Source organism: Brachyhypopomus gauderio, chromosome 11, assembly GCF_052324685.1.
Source record: "Brachyhypopomus gauderio isolate BG-103 chromosome 11, BGAUD_0.2, whole genome shotgun sequence".
Classification (NCBI taxonomy): domain Eukaryota; kingdom Metazoa; phylum Chordata; class Actinopteri; order Gymnotiformes; family Hypopomidae; genus Brachyhypopomus; species Brachyhypopomus gauderio.
In genome coordinates this window covers 6,120,285-6,142,658 of record NC_135221.1, presented here as the reverse complement: position 1 = coordinate 6,142,658, position 22,374 = coordinate 6,120,285, and positions in this window count along the sequence as shown.

Genomic DNA, 22,374 nt, shown 5'->3' with positions numbered 1-22,374 from the left:
CATCTGCTGCGATCTCGGTTTTCTTTGCGCCGTTCCTGTACGTGTGTGTGTGTGTGTGCGTGTACGTGTGGGGGGGTTTGAAAAGCCTTTTGTATTCACTGAGGTGCTTTTTCACTTAATGGAATGATAAATTCTGGGTATCCCTCCATGTGAAGGGTGAGATCAGGAAGGTGGTGATGCGACTCCTACCAGTTCTTCAGCTGTAGTAACAGAACCACCACCCCCCCCCCCACCCCCCCCGCCCGCTCCAGCTTGGCAATGACCATGCTTAATTACGGGAAATGGAGCTCAGAAAATGTGAGAAGAGGGTGGGCTGAGGATTAGAAGAGGCCCTGGGGTGTTTAACGGGTCCCGCCGAAGCAGGATGGACAGTGCTGAATATGTGGCACAGTTGTGCAGTGCCGCTAGCTCTTGCTGCTAGCCAATGTTGCTAGCTAATTCAATGTTGCTAGCTAGTGCTGCTAGCCAAGGCTGCTATCTGGACCCTCTCTGCCAAGAGCTGCATTTATTTGTCTCAACAAACTCTCACAAGCTCACAGCCTCCACCTGATTTCAGGATGGCAGCTTTGGCACACGTGTGTGTGTGTGTGTGTGTGTGTGTGTGTGTGTGTGTGTGTGTGTGTGTGTGTGTGTGTGTGTGTGTGTGTGTGTGTGTGTGTGTACGTACACCCTCATAAATACGCTGCCCTATCACAGCAACACATTCCAGCTCTTCCTGTTGATTACTCTTAGCACTTGTCTCTGTGCTTCCTGCCTTTCTAACACATACACACACACACACACACACACACACACAGTTTTTCACTGCGAGTATCCCTTAGCCTGAGTTCTTGTTTTTGTTTGTTTGTATTCGCCTGACTGTTTTCTCTCACTGTAAGCCCCTGTGCTGGCTCCAGTGTTTCCTTCTTCCCACAGAATTCTCTGCCAGAATTCCAAACCCGTGTGGCGTTTTCAGTTTTTTTCCCCATAATTGCATTATGTCTGGCCCGTATGCAGTTTGGCAAAGTTTTTCGTTGTTTTCTGTTTTTAATCAGTATTCGGGAGCTCTCTCTTCCTTACACAACGTGCCGTGCTGTGACAGCACCCTCGCCTCCACCCTCCCCTCCACCCCCCCCTCCACCCAGCACTGACGCGCTGTAAGGCCTCCTACCTTTTGGTCCTCTGATATGAAAGTGTCATGTCTCTCCTTTTCTGTGCTACAGAGGCGATTTTTGAGAGAATGTTGGGGTTCAAGGGCTCGACAAAAAAGAGCAGGTGGACAGAAGGTTGCGGTGTTGGGGCCTCATATTGCTCCGTGTACGGCCCCCCGCGCTCACCTCGGGGTCAGCCGCTCCCTCCAGACTTCACAGGCAGAAAAGGTCCATACCCCCGCTGACATTTCTGTCCTTATTGAAATTCCACTCCCCTGTGACAGAGCCAGGAGGATGACCCGGTCTCGGCCCGGCCGCTGCCTCCGAGAGCCGCCGCTCGTGCAGACGCCACGCCCCGTAATTCATATCGGACAACAGCGCCGATGAAGTCAGGAGTTCAAAGTTGGAGTGAGAAGTGTAAGAAGTAGTTGAAAGAGTGTTGCCTTTGGAGAGGGTGTCTGGGTAATGGAAGTCTGCGTAAGGGGCCGCGATCGGTGTGTATTTGAAGGCCTCTGTGAAGGATGGCGGCCAGGTTGCAGGTCCATTTATAATTTAGATGAGACAGTGATTGAGGGGTAATTGCACCTCCACTGGGTGTCCGTAGTCGACTACGGAAATGAGCAGAGCTGTTTTTTCTGTGGAGAGATTTAATGCGACCCCCCCACCCGGCCGTCCAGCACAGGCGGGGAGGCAGAGAGGAGGAATTACGAGGGGGTGAAGGAAACGGAGGGAGAAGCCAAGAGACGTACTGTTAGCAGGAATCAGAAAGGCACCGCACCTCTGTCACAGCAGGGACCTGTGTGTGTGTGTCTCTCTCTCTCTTTCTCTCTCTCTCACACACACACACACACTCAAATTCAGCCAAGCTGTTTAACTCTACCCCAGTTCCATCACCCACAAACTCACAAAAAGTGTTTCTGAACTGTCCCTAAAACGGCCCCTCACACACCCGAATATCTCAACCAGCCAGCAGTTAGAGTGTGGCGGAGTGCTGATGGGGGTATTGGTGGTTTCGAGTGGGTAGGGAGAGTGTGTCTCTCGGTTTGAGCTGCTCATTCCGGCCACCCTGCCTCTCCGGCGCTGTCCGGTGCTGAAACGAGCCGGCGTGAACTGAGGTGAACTCTGGTGTGCTGGGCTGGGCTACGCAGGCTGTTGCCTCTCCGCTCCCCCACCGAGCAGAGACAAAGAGGGTGAGCTAGGAGCGGGAGCAACACTCCACTCTGCTGTCTCCGAGCTGACTCCACTAGAGGGGAGAGGAACAGACACCCAGGTAGGACCCCGGAGGGATCAGGTCGGGCACCCGCCGAACTCCTGCTGTACCCTGGAGAAGCATGACGTGCTTAAGAGTCACAGGCTTATCCGTTTTCATCCGAAGTTTAGCCTGTGATACAGATGGCTGCCCAAGTATGAGCCTGGCTCTTGCAGCTGGCTAGATAAGTGGCATGCACTCATTTCTGGAGAATTGTGAACGGCTCCGGGTCTTGTGAGCCTGGAGAGTGTTTGGATGGGCTCGGGCGTGAGAGAGGCTGGGTCCTCGGGCCTGAAGCCTCGGGCCTCTGCTTCCTTGCTGCTTCCTCCGTGCAGGTGTGCAATTTGAACTGGCGCCTCCTTGTGGGCTCGGGCCTAATGACTCATGAACATAGTCAAAAGCCACACGCAACCTGTCATTGTTACTGTGAAATGGTGTGTATAGAGGTGTGTTTGTAGGGGGGTGTGTGTTTGCGTGTGTGTATAGATGCATGTTTGTAGGGGTGTGTGCACGTACATGCATGTGTGCGTGTGTGTGCATGTGGGTGTGTGTGTGTGTGTGTGTGTGTGTGTGTGTGTGTGTGTAGCTGCATGTTTGTAGGGGTGTGTGCGTGTGGATGCATGTGAGTGTGTGTGCGCGCGCGCATGTGTGTGTGTGTGTGTGTGTGTAGATGCATGTTTGTAGGGATGTGTGTATGCATGTAAGTGAGTGTGTGTGCGTGCGTGCATGAATGTGTGTGTGTGTGTGTGTGTGTGCGTGCATGCATGAATGTGTGTGTGTGTGTGTATGTGTGTGTATGAACGTGTATAGTTGTGTGTGTGTGTATGTGTGTGTATGAACGTGTATAGTTGTGTGTGTGTGTGTGTGTGTGTGTGTGTAGATGCATGTTTGTAGGGATGTGTGTGTGTGTGTGTGTGTGTGTGTGTGTGTGTGTGCATGAATGAATGTGTATAGGTGTGTGTGTGTGTGCGTGCGCGCATGCATGAACGTGTATAGGTGTGTGTGTGTGTGTGTATGTGCATGCGTGTATGAACATGTATAGGTGTGTGTATGTGTGTGTATGTGCACTGAAGAATAAGTGTCCTTGCTCCACTTTGGTGTTTGTTTCTTTTGGTGGGAAACCTGGGAGTCTCCTTTTGTGCCAGTTAAACATGTTGAAATGGGCTTTTAGGTGGAGGCAAAAGAATTTGAGAGGGACCCTGATTGAAACTATTCAACAGTAAATTGCAGAGGGGAGTTGGGGGGTTGGGCCTCTCATTCCCCATCACCACGGCGACTGCTCCCCCCGCAGGTGAAGGACACCGCACTTGATCCGCGTCTATACAAATGGCCGAGGCGTTGGGCGGTGAGAGAGAACGCGTGTTGGGCGGTGAGAGAGAACGCGTGTTGGGCGGGAGAGAGAACGCGTGTTGGGCGGTGAGAGAGAACGCGTGTTGGGCGGTGAGAGAGAGAACGCGTGTTGGGCGGTGAGAGAGAACGCGTGTTGGGCGGTGAGAGAGAGAACGCGTGTTGGGCGGGAGAGAGAACGCGTGTTGGGCGGTGAGAGAGAACGCGTGTTGGGCGGTGAGAGAGAGAACGCGTGTTGGGCGGTGAGAGGGAACGCGTGTTGGGCGGTGAGAGAGAGAACGCGTGTTGGGCGGTGAGAGGGAACGCGTGTTGGGCGGTGAGAGAGAGAACGCGTGTTGGGCGGTGAGAGAGAGAACGCGTGTTGGGCGGTGAGAGAGAGAACGCGTGTTGGGCGGTGAGAGAGAGAACGCGTGTTGGGCGGTGAGAGAGAGAACGCGTGTTGGGCGGTGAGAGAGAGAACGCGTGTTGGGCGGTGAGAGAGAACGCGTGTTGGGCGGTGAGAGAGAACGCGTGTTGGGCGGTGAGAGAGAGAACGCGTGTTGGGCGGTGAGAGAGAGAACGCGTGTTGGGCGGTGAGAGGGAACGCGTGTTGGGCGGTGAGAGAGAGAACGCGTGTTGGGCGGTGAGAGAGAGAACGCGTGTTGGGCGGTGCGAGAGAGCGCGTGTTGGGCGGTGAGAGAGAACGCGTGTTGGGCGGTGAGAGAGAGAACGCGTGTTGGGCGGTGAGAGGGAACGCGTGTTGGGCGGTGAGAGAGAGAACGCGTGTTGGGCGGTGCGAGAGAACGCGTGTTGGGCGGTGAGAGAGAGAACGCGTGTTGGGCGGTGAGAGAGAGAACGCGTGTTGGGCGGTGAGAGAGAGAACGCGTGTTGGGCGGGAGAGAGAACGCGTGTTGGGCGGGAGAGAGAACGCGTGTTGGGCGGTGAGAGAGAACGCGTGTTGGGCGGGAGAGAGAACGCGTGTTGGGCGGTGAGAGAGAGAACGCGTGTTGGGCGGTGAGAGAGAGAACGCGTGTTGGGCGGTGAGAGAGAGAACGCGTGTTGGGCGGTGAGAGAGAGAACGCGTGTTGGGCGGTGAGAGAGAGAACGCGTGTTGGGCGGGAGAGAGAACGCGTGTTGGGCGGTGAGAGAGAGAACGCGTGTTGGGCGGTGAGAGAGAGAGCGCGTGTTGGGCGGTGAGAGAGAGAACGCGTGTTGGGCGGTGAGAGAGAGAACGCGTGTTGGGCGGTGCGAGAGAACGCGTGTTGGGCGGTGAGAGAGAACGCGTGTTGGGCGGTGAGAGAGAGAACGCGTGTTGGGCGGTGAGAGAGAGAACGCGTGTTGGGCGGTGAGAGAGAGAACGCGTGTTGGGCGGGAGAGAGAACGCGTGTTGGGCGGGAGAGAGAACGCGTGTTGGGCGGTGAGAGAGAGAACGCGTGTTGGGCGGTGAGAGAGAGAACGCGTGTTGGGCGGTGAGAGAGAGAGCGCGTGTTGGGCGGTGAGAGAGAGAGCGCGTGTTGGGCGGTGAGAGAGAGAGCGCGTGTTGGGCGGTGAGAGAGAGAGCGCGTGTTGGGCGGTGAGAGAGAACGCGTGTTGGGCGGTGAGAGAGAACGCGTGTTGGGCGGTGAGAGAGAACGCGTGTTGGGCGGTGAGAGAGAGAACGCGTGTTGGGCGGTGAGAGAGAGAACGCGTGTTGGGCGGTGAGAGAGAGAACGCGTGTTGGGCGGTGAGAGAGAACGCGTGTTGGGCGTGAGAGAGAACGCGTGTTGGGCGGTGTTTCTCCGGCTCTCTGTCGGAAGGGCGGTGGCATAGGCTCCGCTTTTTAAGGCTGGGGTTTTTGTTTTGTTTGCAGAGCTACTTGATAATGATGGAGCAACCCTCCTAATCTAATCTAACCCTCCTAATCTAATTAAACCCTCCTAATCTAACCCTCCTAATCTAATCTAATCTAATCCTACATCACCAGTTCATTAGGTGTTACGTAATAGTTATAATGTAAATACACTTCTATAAGGTGTCCTGCTGCTAGTTACCTTCATGGCAAAAAATTTGCAATGTCCTTTTTTTTTTTTTTTAAACCTCACTGTACTTGCTTTAAGTTCTTTTACTGCTTCTGAAATGAACTTCAGGTGGTGGAATAAATTGAAGCTGCCAGTGTCCCCGTTGATTTTCTTTTAAAATAAATCTTTTTTTTTTTCCTGTAAATCGGTGGACCAGTTTTTATAGCCAGTTTTTCACCGGATCAGTTTCTATAGGCAGGCAAGATGAAGAGCTGGATGTTGAATTCCTTATGTTATTGATTCCGACAGCACCGAACCAAAGGAAAGACTTTAAGACAGTATGTAGCAGTATGTATTCTCTACCATTTATCTTAAGTCAGTGCTTGCTATCTCTCTCCTTCCCCCCTCTCTTTCTCTCTCTCTCTCTTTCTCTACTTTTCCTTTGGCTCTGTCCTTTTTCCATCACTCTCTCTGTTTCCCAGAACGAGCGTACACGATAATGAAAGAACTGCTTGTGTCAGCAGTTGTTTAAATACTGATATGCTCCACGTTGGAGTGACACGTTGAAAACTGGCCGTTTGGGTAAATATTAACGTTGTGTAATGGCTTTTGATGTCTGTTTAAAAAAAACTACTGACATTCTTTGACAAACAATGTTGCTTCTATGGTGATATAAGCAGAGGTTTCCAGACCAGAAGGTGCATAAAGCAAAGAATCATCACTGACATTCAAGAAAAACAAAAAGACTCCACAACTATCGCCAAGTTATCAGAAGTGATGTATTTCCCCAGCTATCTCTGGAGGGCTGTTATCCTTCAACTCTTCTGTCTTCCACAGAGTTTGTTTGGTGAGACAATGCAATATGGTAAAAGCGCATGGCAGTAAACTGTATTCTCCGAGACATTTTTGTTTGTTCCCCCGCATGAATGACGATGACATTTCACTGGAAGTTCCTTTGACAGGGTTGGCACCAGTGTTGTCGTTTTTGTGTGGGCTTTAATGCCGAGTGAGTCTGGGTAGTTTCACTCGTACTTGTGCGCTATTCAAGAACTCTGTGTGTGCAGTGGGTTGTAATTCAAACAGGAAGTTCTTATTTGCTTGATGAAGTAACTTAAATTTGAGTGCTCATTGTGTTCCGAGGGAGAGATGGTGAGGACCGTGTGTGGTGGTTTCATCCTGCACCATCTCTGTCCGTCCATGACGGGTGGATGACGCAGGGAGCACAAGGCCCGGTTGTCAGCAGGTTTCTGATTCACAAGATATGAAAGCTACTCATGGACATCGTCTTCTGACTAATTCGATTCAGCACCACGTCTGGTGTTAACACTTCATCTCCGGCTTCCCTGGCGTCCTGTTAATCGCTGGTGTTTTGACCTGACCCGTACTCTTTAGTGTGGTATATGTCTAAGGCAGCACGACTTTAGTCTTCTGCCCATTAATCCAGCCCTCCTTTGAGGTTTCTTCCTTGGCGATTACGGAGGTTTTTTGAGCAAGCCCGGGTTCTGCTCCCGAGGGGCCCGAGTCAAAGGTGAGGAGCCGTATTTCTCCATATACCCAGGACAAAGTGAGTGCAGCGCCCGCGTTTTCTCTGAGCTCCTGGGGCTCACGGGTCTTAACCGCTGGGCTTTTTATCACGCAGGAAACACTGGCGTGTACATGTGAAACAGGAAACACTGGCGTGTACATGTGAAGCAGGAAACACTGGCGTGTACATGTGAAGCAGGAAACACTGGCGTGTACATGTGAAGCAGGAAACACTGGCGTGTACATGTGAAACAGGAAACACTGGCGTGTACATGTGAAGCAGGAAACACTGGCGTGTACATGTGAAGCAGGAAACACTGGCGTGTACATGTGAAGCAGGAAACACTGGCGTGTACATGTGAAGCAGATGTGAACATCTGAAACAGTCGTTTGCTCTCCTGCAGCAACACAAAGACCGCATTTGACTATTCCTTGATCTGGAATGAGAACTGGGACACAGTGAAAGTGTAGACTGAAAGTAGGGAGAGTGTAGACTGAAAGTGTTAAGTATATATGCTTTTTTCTCAGTGTCTCTATTTTTTGCTTCACCTGAGATTTCTAACATATTACCGAGACATTTCTAAGATTTTCTAGATGTACTCCTGTACTTCGCTGACCTCACCTGGATTTGCCAACAGCTCTTTATAAATACACATAAGTACACATAAATACACATAAGTACACATAAATACGTTCTCTAGCCATTAACCCAAGGGCTGAGGGGGACACAAGCCAGTTATTTCAGCAGAAGCTCATAATGCGAACTAACCTGATTGTAGAACTGTTACACAAACACAGGAGTAGTTCTCTCTCTCTCTCTCTCTCTCTCTCTCTCTCTTTCTTTCTCTCTCTCTCTCTCTCTCTTTCTTTCTCTCTCTCTCTCTCTTTCTTTCTCTCTCTTTCTTTCTCTCTTTTTCTCACTCTCTTTCTCTCTCTCTCTCTCTCTCTCTCTCTCTCTGTGTGCTTTATTACCTCATGTAGAAGCACTCAGGGGAGTCCTGTGTCATCGTTCAGATGTCCTAAAGCAAACAGAAAGAAATCTTCTTTTTAGCCGAGAGCTACTGACGTGTGTCTCTCACTGCGTGTCTTTTGCGCAGACACCAAGTGAAGATCTAAGTGAAATCATTCGGTTTGCTTTTTTTTATTGGACACGCTCGGCTAAACAGAGGGAGGCTATTCGGTTTTTGTTATTGCGCAAGTCAACTGCGAAGCACTTTGAATAATCTGAATAGGCTTCAGGCATGTTTAAAGTGTTCAGGTTAAGCCTTATTTTTTGCAGCTATAAAACGAGGAAGCCACTGGATAGAAGAAACTGGGAGAGTCCCACGTTCCTCTGTCTTAAGAGGCATCTTAAAGTTTTACCGCTGCGCTAAAATGGCCACCTGCTTTCTCTGTTGTCTCCCGAGGAAATACTGTAATGCCCTCTTTGGCCCTCACAGCACATCTCTGTTTATAAAAGCCTATTGTGTAAATATATTTAATAATGGTTGAATTTGTCTACCTAGTTATTTACTTTAGAGACACAGGTGATGCATTAAAGGTGGCTGTGTAGTTTTATGACTCTTATTAAAAATCATTTAAAAACTGCAAAATCAGTGATTTTGTAATTGGTCTCAAAACACAGGTGATGTGAGTAGAACCACGCCCTAAATTTCCTGCACTGCATTGATGCGCTAAATGCGCAAACACTCGTTCTGGTGTTGGATAGCGCTGGCTATAGACAAGGTGGGAATTTTTGCGTTTTTAGCATCGATTATAGACACGGCATATAGTGTCTATAATCGAGGCAATGGAGAAATTCCTACGCTCTCATATAGCCTATTTTTTAGCCTATTTACATATTCCATATAGAAATTCGACATCTTTATGCTCATGTAACGGACACCGGTGATGGTTAGCTGTATTTTAATTAACGCCGGAGCCTAGTCCAGCCGTGGTGCGAGGAGCCTGCCGAATTAAGGCAGTTCATTAAACCCAGCCCGGTGCCCTCGCACTGCTCCGCTCGCGCTGCTAAGTCTTCGGCGCTTGACAACACTTCTGAGCTGTTTAATTAAGTCTGCTGGGTTTGCATCGACAGGCCCCCGAATTATGTGCGCTGCTCTCCGGCACTGCGTCATCCGCTCTGACGGCTGTTAATTGCCAGAGGTTTAACTGGAAGTTGTTCTGTAATTGCATCAGAGTCCAGGGCCCCCGTTTGGACTGGCGGACTTATATATTACACATCCCAACCCCTGCAGGTATATTAAGCACTCAGTGTTTTACTGAATCCATCAGGGCCTTATTGACATGCCATGTCTACATGAGAAAAGCGGAGTGGACCAGTGTTTATCTATCAGTGCCTGACGGGCCCGGCCGGACACCAGCGGGCCTAATGCATACCGCTAGCTCTGACCTTTTTAACGTTATTATAGTCCTATTGACAATACCATTAATGTCATATCTTCCTCTGCCTCTCCCTGTAGCTCTTTAATGACTGTGCTCCTGAAGGCTGCTCCCCCCCCCCCCCCCCCTTCGCATGACTGACTTTTATGCTTTGTTATTTATTGCTCAGCAGAGACAACAGAGCAAAAAGAGTTTCATAATCGAATTGATTTGATTGGGATCTGGCTGGAAAGCTTTACTTTAGTGTCTGCTGGCTTTTAGATCGAGGCTAAAAGAGAGGAGAAGAGGACTTTAAAAAAAATCAATCAAGCAGAAAAATCATTTATTTCATGTGAACTTTCTATTGCAATTAGTAAGTAAGTAAGTAAGTAAGTAAAATACATTTATATAGCACTTTTCACAGGCACAAGCCACAAAGTGCTTTACAACGGAAAATAAAATAAAATAAATCAAAGACACAAAAACACACACTATAAAACAGAAATAAAATACAGTGTACAAGGTCAACGGCTGCAACCTCCACCACTAACTAAACGCCTGCGTAAAAAGGAAAGTCTTTAGCTGTTAGGCACAATCAATTAAATTATTTATTAATAGAGATGAATCATCTGTGGTTGAATGGTTGTTTTCTTTGAAGCCGATTTGTTTATTTGCATATGTACATATAGCCTACTGTTTCTATGTCTGCCCTACATTTACCAAGAGGTAGTGGAATGAATTAATCATTGGAAATGACTCTTCAGTGGCCGAGTAATAGGAAATTTGACTTTCATGTGGAGCAAAAATGACTTTCTTTGCGAGTTCCACGACATCTCCACGCACCTCATCCATGACCTGCTGGACTCTTATCGCTACCCATCTTATTCTGACTGTACAGCCCCATGCAGCCTGTTTATCAAGAGACTTTAGCATTCTCCTCACACTCGCCTCAGTGTGGAACATTCAGCACCACGGACAGCACCACGGCTCTGCCATTAACCTTCCTTTTTATACTGCGCTGTTCATGGTCGTATCCCCAGGAGTCGGGCCCCTCTTTAAAGCACAGCCTGGGACGCGCTCCTGTTCCCCCCCCAGAGAGAGGCTCTGAGTTATGGGCCGGATTGTCACCAGGCGAGGGGAGAGGCGGGATTGATTCCCAGAAATCATCAGAATCCCGCGCTGGCCTATTGAGCGTACTCATCTGTTTCCCTGACATGATTGTTCCTCCCTTGTTACTTTATGTTCTAATCAATCAGCTATGAGTAAAATGGCAATTACAGCAGCCATCGATACAAGCAACAGAGAGAGCAGGAATGATGGGACCTAACACTGCTGCAAATTGCCATTAAAGTTCCCCTCTTTTAGAAATGGGGGAGGGGTTTTAATGGATAATAATCAGGGGTATAATTCTTGATGGATTAAGCAGTATTTCACATTTAATTGCTCCTAACAAACCGGGTGTGTGTGATGACGCGTGCTGGATGCTTTAAGACATTTTACAGGTTGTAAGTTCCGTAGCCAGACTCCGCTCCCATTGGAGGGGTTGACTTGTTTAAAACGGTGCTGTTTAATATTTTAACATTTGCTGTGGAATAATATATTGACGTATTGCTAAGTGTGGAAGGGACAGCAGCTGCTGAGGGGAAACTGCAACTGGTCTGCAAGTCAAATTCAACAGACACAATATAGCTGCGCACAATGTGAGTGGGTCTGAGGGCCTCAATTTCATTGCCCTTGTACGTTATGCAGGAAGAATAAAGCATCTTCGATGTCGAATAAATATATCATTATATAGGTTATGTACTGAACGTACAAAAAAACCCAAATCTCTGCTCAATCTGACATTTTTCATTGGTGTTAGGTGGTACTAGATTCAGCCCATATTTAGTAGACAGATGTTTCAGACTTCATTCTATAAAAAGATGTTGCGACTTACCAAGTACAAATTCCAGGAACATCTGTTAGACTTTGCTGCCTCCCTTTAAGAATTTTTGATTATGATTATGAAGACTTGCAGACAGCATTTGTGTTAGGAAATTGCTGATGAAGTGATCTCTATTACATATGAGCGAATTTCCTGTACAATTTTGTCCTTCGACTGAACTGGTTAGTAAGTCAGAGAGACATCAGGGTGATGGGATGTTCTGGACAGAGTGAGCTGTATTAAATGAGCAGCTGATTTCTGCATGCTTTGAAGCTACACCTCACAGACTCTCCAAAATTAGGCTGAAGAAACATGCCAACCAAATAGTCACAAATTAGCTTTGCAATCCATATGGAGAGAATGGCTGTCTGGCATCGTTCTCAGACGATGTATTAATTTGTACAAAAATGTGAAGTATGAAAGCATAAGAGTAGCATATCTGACGCTTTGACTGGTGTAGACGTACAAAGGAATATTCTAACTGACCAGGCAAACCACTAGCTGCACCATGATAATCACCAAATATACTTTTGAGTTTTACTTCATTGTTGTATTTACTTTCTTAGAGTAAAACTATGCCAGAGTCCAGTTCTGATCATTTGTATGTTGTATAGGAGAATAAAGTGGTGTTGCCCAGGAAACCCACTACACTGCTGACTCCACAAAACGCCACTTTTCATCTGAAAGGGGAGCTCTCCTGGGCATCCCGACCAAACAAATGGGCAAAGCAAATGCAAAACAGTGTTCCACGCTGTAAAACGGACTAGTAATGAAGTTACAGACAAAACAATACCCAGGTGGCTCTAATATCCATGTGCAATGAAAGAACGGGGGTGGGGGCTTCTGCTAGCTGTAATTTACACAGAATGGCTGTTGTGTAATGACGACGTGGTGGGAGGACGGGGGACGCTCAGGTGACCCAGTGTCCCCTCCCCCCAGGTCCAGTGTCCCCCTCCTGGCGTCTCCTTCTCCCAGGTGCTCCTCCGCGTGCTCCCATTCGTACGGCGCACACCTGCGGTCTCCTGACGGGGCCCAAGCAGCTACTTCATCAAAATCAGGTGCAGGAGGAGAGGAGGAGATTCCCCACAGGAAAACACAGCTGAGCCCCAAATAGCAATCAATCACCCCCCCCCCCCCCCCCCCCCCAAAACTTTTCCTCCAGGTCCGATAGCTCGTGCTGAAGAGAAGCAGGAAGCGTGGCTCTATTCAGCCTGGCAGCCTTCTGTGCCTTGTAAATGGACACTGCAGGAAAGTGGTTCATAAGCGTCCATGCAGGTGCACTCGAAAAACTCTTTTTGGAATGAGGATCCAGGGCTGATCGATAAAGCCACTACAGACTTTTATTATTGTATTTGACGCCGGCAGGTCAAGCTAGCTCATGTGAATGTCAACACGCTGACCAGCACGCCATCCGTTATTGAACGAGACGGTGGATTTGCCACTGACTTGGTGGTTAAGAAAGAGTCTGACAGGGTAGTAATCGTACGTGGCTACAGCCTGGGACTTTCCTTACAGAGAGAGTGAAAGCGGGACGTCATGAGGGCTGCATGTTCAATATTTGAAGGACTTCTGGGCTGATCAGTTAGTGCTCTTAAAGTGAGGGTGCATCTCTGATTAGCACCGTCTCCGGCTGATTGGTGTTTAACCTGTGGGTCAATCAAGCAGCATGGACCCTTCCATCAAATCGGCCCCTCCCCAGGCAGCGGTGGCGTGCCTCAAATTGCTTTTCATAAATGAATGATGCTCGTATGGTTCCATGCAGTCATCAGATCCTTGTGACAGTTGTGTTGGGACGTCAACACAGAGCACACCTGAGTATTGATCTTGCCGGACTAAATGGAACGGTGACTGGTTTTTATGATGTACCATGATCTAAAGCCCAACGACAAGGTTTCAAGGCTTAATTGTTCTGATAATCACGTATAATTACCATATTATAGGTATGATGACAACATTTTCAAACCGCCCCAAGCTTTAAAAGAATCACATATCTAGACAGAGCTGAAATATACCTTTAAAATGATACCTCAATTTTGAAACTTGGTTGAGAATTGATAGTTATGATATTTATAATATCATGTATCACATTAAAATATAATACATTAATTACAATAGAAGTCGTGTGACTGAAATTTACATAATCTAATTCTAATTAATCAGAATTAATAATTAATCATAATCATAATCTAATTTGAGTACCATTTAACAACAAGTTATATCAGAAAACAATGAGATTAAACTGCACAACACTGGTATCAGTACCGATTTCAAGAAAACACTGTGGGAATGAGTTAAACCGAGACGCCGCTTTTAGCCTAAAGTTGCTAGCTACCGTGACGTTCGATACACCAATGTCAATCATGACTACTTATTTTCCGCGGTCTAGTAAAATACTTTCGCCTGCACAGATTTCGATTAAATTTGGTCAGTATTGAGATAAAAGCTGTATTTTTAGGTCCACATATATTTCGATGGTGTCCGGAGCGTTGATGAAGAAAACAGACCGCTTGAAAACAACAAAGTATCTTATTGCTGGTCTCCCGACCTGAAATCGCCTCAGAATTGACTATAAATAGTGCCTGATGATTGGCTGGGTTGTGCTTGACGAAGTCACAGTAGTATTCAGGAAAAAACATACACCTGCTAGGCGGTGAGGAGTGATGTTATATGACACCCTTACAAAAGTACAACGTAGTTTGGAACACATTACTGAGTTTGTCAGCATACCTACATATTAAGGGAAATAAATGGGCTAATGCTAAAGTCTCCCTGCCGAGCACGTGGCAAGACAACACATGGTTGGATGTCTCATGGTACTCTGTCTTTGTTTGCTAAATCTTGAAAACAGGTGCAGAAGGAGAAGGTGCTGTGATGTGGTTGTTTTTGCCCAATTAAGACTACAAAGTCCAACCTGTGAGTGTATTCCTTAAAGGTGAAGTTGGGCGGGAACGGGGTTGGGGTGAGTGGCAAAATGAAATGGCTGTGCATTAAATTAGACACACATTAACACCAGCATGGTGATACCAAACACGGGTTTCATGTTGTTCCCTGAAACCATGGTAGGCAAAGTTCATACCCTCTCGCCTCTATATAGTGTGGGTAAGTATATGCTACAGGCGTTCTCCTGTGTCAGGGAGAAGAGCAGGGCGTTGAGGAGCGCTACAGATCTTTCACCACCTGCTGGGAAGCTGAAATCTCCTCCTCGTCTCCTTCCGTTATCTTGAGCTCCTCTCCTGGGATTTATCCCCCATCGCCGCACCTCTTCAAAGACCGATGACTCCAAACACAGAGCTATTTTTAAAGAAAACGTTCCTTTATTTCCTTCTCTCCTTCCCTCCTCCCAACCCCCCCATCCTCTCATGATACCCACAGGCCAGAAGGTTCAAGTTGGTGCTGACTCACTCAACTTTAACAAAGACCCCGAGGCGTTTGTATCGCAGGCCATCAAAGGAGGTTCACCTCCAAAACCGCCTCGTGCTGTAAGGAATTTCTGTGCATTCAATGTGAACGAACAGATGCAAGAAAAACACTGTTTGTGTGTCTGTTCATCAAAGACAGTTTTCACCTCGGGTTTATTTTTTGTCCTATGTGATGTCACACTCTTTTGTATTGAATTTTGTCCTACAAAACTCCTACAAACATTTCTTCACAAACATTTTACTGATGAAACAGATTTTCCACTTGCCATAAATGTAGTCAGCCAGCCAAAAATTGCCTATTGTCCAATTCTGACTCAATCTGACTAGTTTAATACAAGAGCATAAAGTGATGGCTTCTTTCAGGGAGGTGGGGGGGGGGGCAGTAGAGCTTTAGTTCAACATTTTGCAGTGCAGCGTACACTTTGTCAAGTTTTCCTTTGTGAATGATCCCATCAGTGTCTGGATGGACAGTATAATATTCTCCGTGAACATCCGTCACCAGCTGGGTCTGGTGTCCGTGTCCAAGCTATGAACTGCTCCTTCAGCATCACTCTCTGTCCGAGCAAACATCCCAGAGACATGACGAATACAGAGACCTACAGCGAGGCAAAGGGGGGGGGGGGAAGAAAAGGTCAGTTGGCAGCACGTCATGCAGGGCAGTAGATGCCTGACCGCTGGAATTTACTGAGATTAATCTGTCGTATGGTGACAGAGCTGCTCCTAAAAGGTCACCCATGGCAACAAGATGTGTGGGCCGGCTCGGCGCTGAAACCTATCGGGTCTGACCGCTGGCTGGACGGACCTCCGCTACTAGCGGCATCATAAAGGTCATTTTCCTCGGGTTTTCTCCACAACTGATCGCTCTGTAGGTGTAGGGCAAATGATTCCTCCTTACCCACTGACAGGCTCAGCCGGTGTTTTTGTAAAGGTGCGTAAACTGCTCTTGTTATGAAGAGAGCTTGGACAGCTTTGTCGAGCTTGGCTGTTCCGAGACGTCCAGCCGGTCAAACGAGGAAGCCGGTTACTGGTACATTCGTGCCGTCCAGCACCAAGCGAGCTTTTCGCCTTCCCGTTGTTTGATGAGTGTGTTTCTTTCGAGGCGCTGACATAGGTGTGTATTCCACGTTCCAAAATAAAAGTCCTTCACAGGATTTTATTCAAGCTTGCTGGACTTTCTAATTAGTGGCAGGTATCCTGGTGAGGACTTTTACTTTCTGGACCTGGAGTGTCCACCTCTGGGCGCTGACATGTGGCATGTTGGTAGAATGCAGCGTGATGCATGATCGTCTCCGTCAGGCGCCACTGTGCCGGTTAGAGCCGTTGGTTTGGTGCCGGTGTGGCGAGCCTGGCAGAAGGGGGCGCTGTTTCCCAGTGGCTGCTGTAGGAGTCTGTTGTCAGAGGTGCAGTTGAAGATCTCTACGAGCAGTCTGAGGAGACCCCGAGCAGAAACGAGAGATGTTTGCAGGTTCATCGCAGGTGTCATTTCTCTCAGCTTTTAGTTTGCTGTCAGGCGTGATAAATTAGACAGGAAAAGCTAAACGGGCTTAAAAAAGGCTACGAATAATACACTTGGCAATAAAGCACAAAACCTTAACAATTACACTTTTTTTTCTGAGCATTATCTCTCGAGATCTGATTCAATGTAGCATTGTGATAAAACCACAGTTTTTGTTTTTACTTTTGTTGGGATTTTTAAAAGACCATCGCCTGTGGGTGTAGAGCATTTCCTTCTGACTTTGAAGGTTCATTTAATTCTGAACTGCACGGTGTACCAGCGTAATCCCTGGAAATCTAATTAGCCGGCTAGCAATGAGCACAGACGTTTGACTGTAGCCAGGAGGATCCCACCTTTGGAAATAAATGCCAAAGATGAAGGAAGGAAAGGCAAGAAACCCTGAAAAGGGAGCGAAGAAATGATGCCTTCGGCCTCCTGATTAGCATGAGTGCTCCTTCTGTATGTAGATGGAGGAAGGTGGAACCATGAAGGCTCTTGAGAGTGGGCAAAAACAGGCATGGCTGGCAGAAATGCAAACACGAATGTGAAAAGGGATTGCAGGCCTGTTTTAAAGACATGGTTATGGGTTTGGAGGGCTTGGAGCGCGGGGTGCATTAGGGGTTGTTGTTTATCATGGCGAGTGTCATTACGGCCGGAATAAGCCCGCTTTCCTGCGGCCAGCGTGGCTGCCTGTGAACTCTGCAAAAAAAACCTTTATCTCATTCTCCTCCTTCAGACGTGCTGCTCAAAAATCTCCTCACCAAAATCCACTCGGGCTCTAATGGAAGTTTGTGCACTGACTCGGCTGTTTGTGAGATTTCTTTGTGCCTGTTGAAGAGTGCTGCTTATGGAGGGAGTAAAAGAGGAGGATGGAGATGTGGAAGGTGGAGTAAGCGGCCTCGTGCTGCTCCTCAGACTCCTACAACAGGACAAGGAGGTGTTGGAGGGCTTGGGAACAATTTTTTAAAAAGCTTTCAGTCGTGTCTTGAAGGCGGAATAGTACGAGTTACGTTTTCTTAAGCAAGTGTACATTTACATTTAGGACATTTAGCAGACGCTCTTACCCAGACACTCACAAAGTGCTTTGCATCCGTTTACAGAATGCATCCTATATATTAGCACAGATAGGCCAGAATTCAAAATACCCTTGAACCAGACTACTACTAAACTACAGGAATCAATGTCATTAACTAGTATTTTGATTAGGCATTGGCTCACTTGAACAGGAATTAAAACTTATGCCAAACGTAACCAAATAACCATAGACAGATAAACATACAATTTAATAACATGTGTTATCTGCAGAGTTAGTGCTCATTTAAAAATACGATAAAGACGGCAAGAGAGACTTCAGTCCGAGAAGCTAGTGGAAGATCGTTCCACCATCTCCGTGCCAGGACGGAGAAAAGTCTTGGTTTGTCTTCTGTGAGATTTAAGCATGGTGTTTTGATGCCAAGTTTACACCTCCAGGAGCTCACAATCGCAAATTGATTTGGGATCAGGCTGACAAGCACAGGTTTTCATTTAAATTTGGAGGAAAGTGCTAAAATAATGAAAGTAAAATGTGGCAAAGTATAAAATCTAAAATAAAAGACCCAGTTCTGGGCAACAGCTTTATCTAATTCTTACAAATTGTTTTGCTTTCCTAAAGTTGTGTGTGTTTGTGTGTGTGTGTGTGGGTGGGTGGGTGTGTTTGTGTGTGTGTGTGTGTGTGTGTGTCTGTGGGTAGGTGGGTGTGTGTTTTTAAAGAATTAAAGAATCACTATCTTGACCAACTCAGAGACATGACTGATAAAACTGAGGACCCCCAGTCAGAGATGATAGAAATGACTCAAAATACCCAAAACAGATTCCTGAGGTAACCCGAACAGTACGGACAGTAAGCACACGTGTACTTAAACTAGTGGACAGCATTGAGGTATGGCATTATTATTAACCAGTAAGACTAGATTCTTCAAACCCATTCCTGCACACGTAGCCAAGACCCCAAATGGTGTCCTAAGTCCCCTGGTGCTTCTCAAACTCCTCCACATAATGACACCACCAGCACGAGTCTGTGGTTCCCAAGTACTCACTCAGTATAAAAATGAATTCGTATCGCAGAATTCATAAATAAATGCCAAATGCAAGGTGTGTCACTAACACAACCCAGCCCACTACAGTACACACTACTGTTATTTATGCATACTCTAACACTTCAACATCTAGTAGTAGCACCTGCATACACACACAAAGATAGTTACATGGTTAATTTTTAAGATTTGTTCATAGACAATAAAAAATGTTTTCAAAGGCGTGTCTTGTACATACCAACACAACACGCATATGAGGCATGTACTTAAAAAAAGACGTACTAAAAACTGCTAATCTAGTCCGTCATGTGAATCTGCACCTGTCAGATACTCTGCAGGCCCAGCTCGTGCGGACTCATCCAGAAATACAGTTCTGCTAGCCCGGTTCAGTAAGCAGTCCACGAACCCTCCTGCTCCAAACTGAACTGGTTTGGTCTGCAGGGATCGCCCACACAGGGCCGTGGTACTTGATCACTGTTCTGAGGTTTTGAGGCCTCCTGCAGTATCTGCGTGGTATCACGCGGCAGGCGTGTGCTGTTTGGTGATGGATCTTGCTGTCTTTTCCTGCCTCACCTCGTCTGATGCAGATTTAAGCACGTGTGCTGACACCCGGTCTCATTTTCTCACCCACTGTCTTAGAATGACGAAAAAGGAGCATGGAGGGAAATGGATAGAAAAACAAGTTTTTACTTGTCGTTATGTGGTTAGTAGCACTTTTGAAAAAGATGTTACAACATCCTCACTCCTGTCAGCCATTGTTCAGTTAGCTGTAGCACAGTGGTTTCAAAATAACATGAAATAAATAACCTCATGAAATACCTCATGTTTTACTTTGCAAACTTCTCTTTAATATAATATGAGTTATATAAGTCCAGCTTCATCACTTTGATTGCTTATTATAATACAGACTTTGGCCTAAAATACACTTTCTTGACAGAAATAATTGTTTTTGCAATTAAACCTGCATACATCTTCACACAGCTATGCAAATTCCCATACACAGGCAGAAGTGAAGTGGTCATACATGAAACTGATTGGATCATTTTTAGACCATCCCTTTTTTTAGTGAAAGTGGGGCTGATATAATACACTTTTTGTTACAACTATCCCTGTGCAGTCAGGGCACATAGAGGGCGCTCACGAGCACTTCTTTGATTACCAGAATGAGTAACAGGGCACTGTATGGCCTCACGCACCTGCATTTTCATGGTCTCCAGGATCACGAGGGCACCGTTTGGAGCGATGTCCTACTCGGAAGCCGTGGTTGTACACAGGGGATTGTTGACGGCTTCAGTCTGAATGTATTCCCATCATGGTTCCTCTTATTGAAGAGGTCTGAAGAGATATTGCTCCTAACGACTGGTGGAATCTCAAAATAATTAATAGCCTATTCATTTTTTAATCTAGATACTGCATTAAATGATAATTTGGTGTAGTTCTGATGGTTTTCTATCAAGACCGAACATGAAGGTGCTCTATCAAAAGCTTGATTGAAGCTAATGAGAGAGTCTCTCTCCATACCAATCGGAAGAGAGCCAGCTTATGTTTCTGCCATGTTTGCTCACACTGTCGGGAAACTTGTTTGAGGGCCCATCATTGGTCAATGTACCATGGGGCGAATAATTAATGCACACGCTTTCTACAAAAAACATCTAGAACCAGAGTTGCTGTTCATTTGAAATTCGGATCAGATGCAGTGATCAGATACAGCTTTCATCACCTTGTCAGCATTAATGCCAAAACTCAATAGAGGATCAGGATATTCTGACTCCATAAATCAGAATGGACAGCTGAAATCAACCATAATAGCTTGTCTTAATAACACAGTATGCTCTTGAAGGAAATACCATTCTGAAATAATCAGATGTCTCATTTTCCATACAACTGAATCTCCGTGCCCAACTCTGGTGTACAGTTTTTAAAATTAAAATCTGTTAGATTGAATTATTAGTTTAAAACCAATATTGTCTTATTGATCCCTTGCGGTGGCCTTTGTAATGTCAAGTAATTGAAACGGAAGATTACAACATTTTTCTGTCTCAAAGGAGCAGGTGCTATTCTTAGAGTTCTGAGGTATTCAGAGCAATTTCATTTGTTTGGTCCTTGTAGGTGTGAGTTGATGCCAAGAGAATTTTACAGTTCAGCGCACATGGAGGCAAATGTACTTCAGATTTCGGTATGTTTAACACCTTCATACGTGAGATAAGAGTGACTCAGAAATGATATTCCCTCATTCAGTCGCTTCACCCACTGACAGACGGTGATCAGTGGATAAACACCTCGCCTTCTGTCTCTATTTCTCTCTTTCTCTCTCTATCTCTCCCCCACTGAACCCCATACAGACAAGGCCAGAGTAGACCGAATCAATTTGTTGCACTTTACCTTATTATTAAAAGCTAGCCTGGGGGAGGCCGAGCTGATTTTAAAGAGAGAGAAAGGTAAAGGAAGAAAGGGGTGAGTGGGTGTATGGAGGAGAGAAGAGAGGGAGGAAGGAGAGGTGTAGAGAGCACAGGGCCTTTAAAAAAAGGCACTGAGACAGTCTCATTATGACAGGCTGCAGTGCCCGCCTCATCGGCGAGATAAAAAGGCCCAATAACGAATTTACTTTTCCAATTGTGTTATTTAAATGTGGACTGACTGGGTCCTGGCAGCGTAAACACGGCGTCTTTAATAAGCCCGGACACAACGTGTGATAGAGACAATTGCGCGGGGGACGGAAAGCAGTTCATCACTGTCACATTTGGGCAGAATTCAATTTTCAGACGCTGTCCGCGCCTCCCCTTATCTACTTCTCCCAGCAGCCGGCCGCGTGGCAGATAGTGATGGCAATAATGTTGCTCCGGAGGAGAGCGAGGGGGAGTCCGGTGAAGGAAACACGGGCGGCTACACGGAACGCGGAGCGGGGGCGCGCGCTGGGATCCGCCGCGCGCTCTCGGCGGCCTGTCAAAGCGGCGTGATTGATCACCGTGGCCGCGACGTCCCGGTCCGGTAACGGGTGCATATTTACAGTCCTGCCTACCTGCTTTAAATGCCAACGCCGCTTCTGGGCGGAACACTAACGCGAGATGTAAATCCCCCACCAACACTGTAGCGGTGTAAGACACCGCCGACCAGCGTGGATCGGTGATACCGAGTTGGCGAAGGAAACGAGCGGCGTGATCGTCTGTGTTCCGTTTGTGTACCGTTAGTCAGGACCAAGGGCGAGAATGCAGCGACATCGACCTCTAAATGTGCATGAACGTGTACCCAGACAGCACAAGTACGTCGCAGAGACGTCGTATTTACATCAATATATCGTAAAAACATCGCGTTCCATTTTCGAACGTCGCATATACATCATATGCACATCTAATTTACGATTTAAAGCGGGAGCGTCATATTCATCGCCATTGCATCGCTGCGACGTCAAAACAACGTTTCCCATCCTGATGTGGCAGAGTGAGATTTTTGGGGCAACCCCACTCCCTCCCTAATTGTAAATTGCGGTGGAGCCGTGTGAGTCGCGGGGTAGGTTTATCCTGGTATTATAAATAGCGGGGGTATGGTTACGGGTGCGGATTCCCTTCTGTCATCCGGTTTTTCCCAGCACCTCTAACGGTGGCAAGTTATTGTTGGGCCTGGCTTCCTTTGGTGGACCAGCTTAATACCGTCGGGGTATGGCGCTTCTTTTGGCGTCTGATTATCGGTGAGTGCGGTGCGCTGAGAACTAACATGCTCTGCTGTTTCGTCGCAGTTCGGTGGGCGCGTCATTGGAATTACTGTGCTGATCTATCTACCACGGGTGGGCAGTTACTATTTGCCCTTGATTTTACAAAACGTTGGCATATTAAAGAGTTTGCTAAGTAATGTTTTAATTGATTGATGGCATCAACAACAG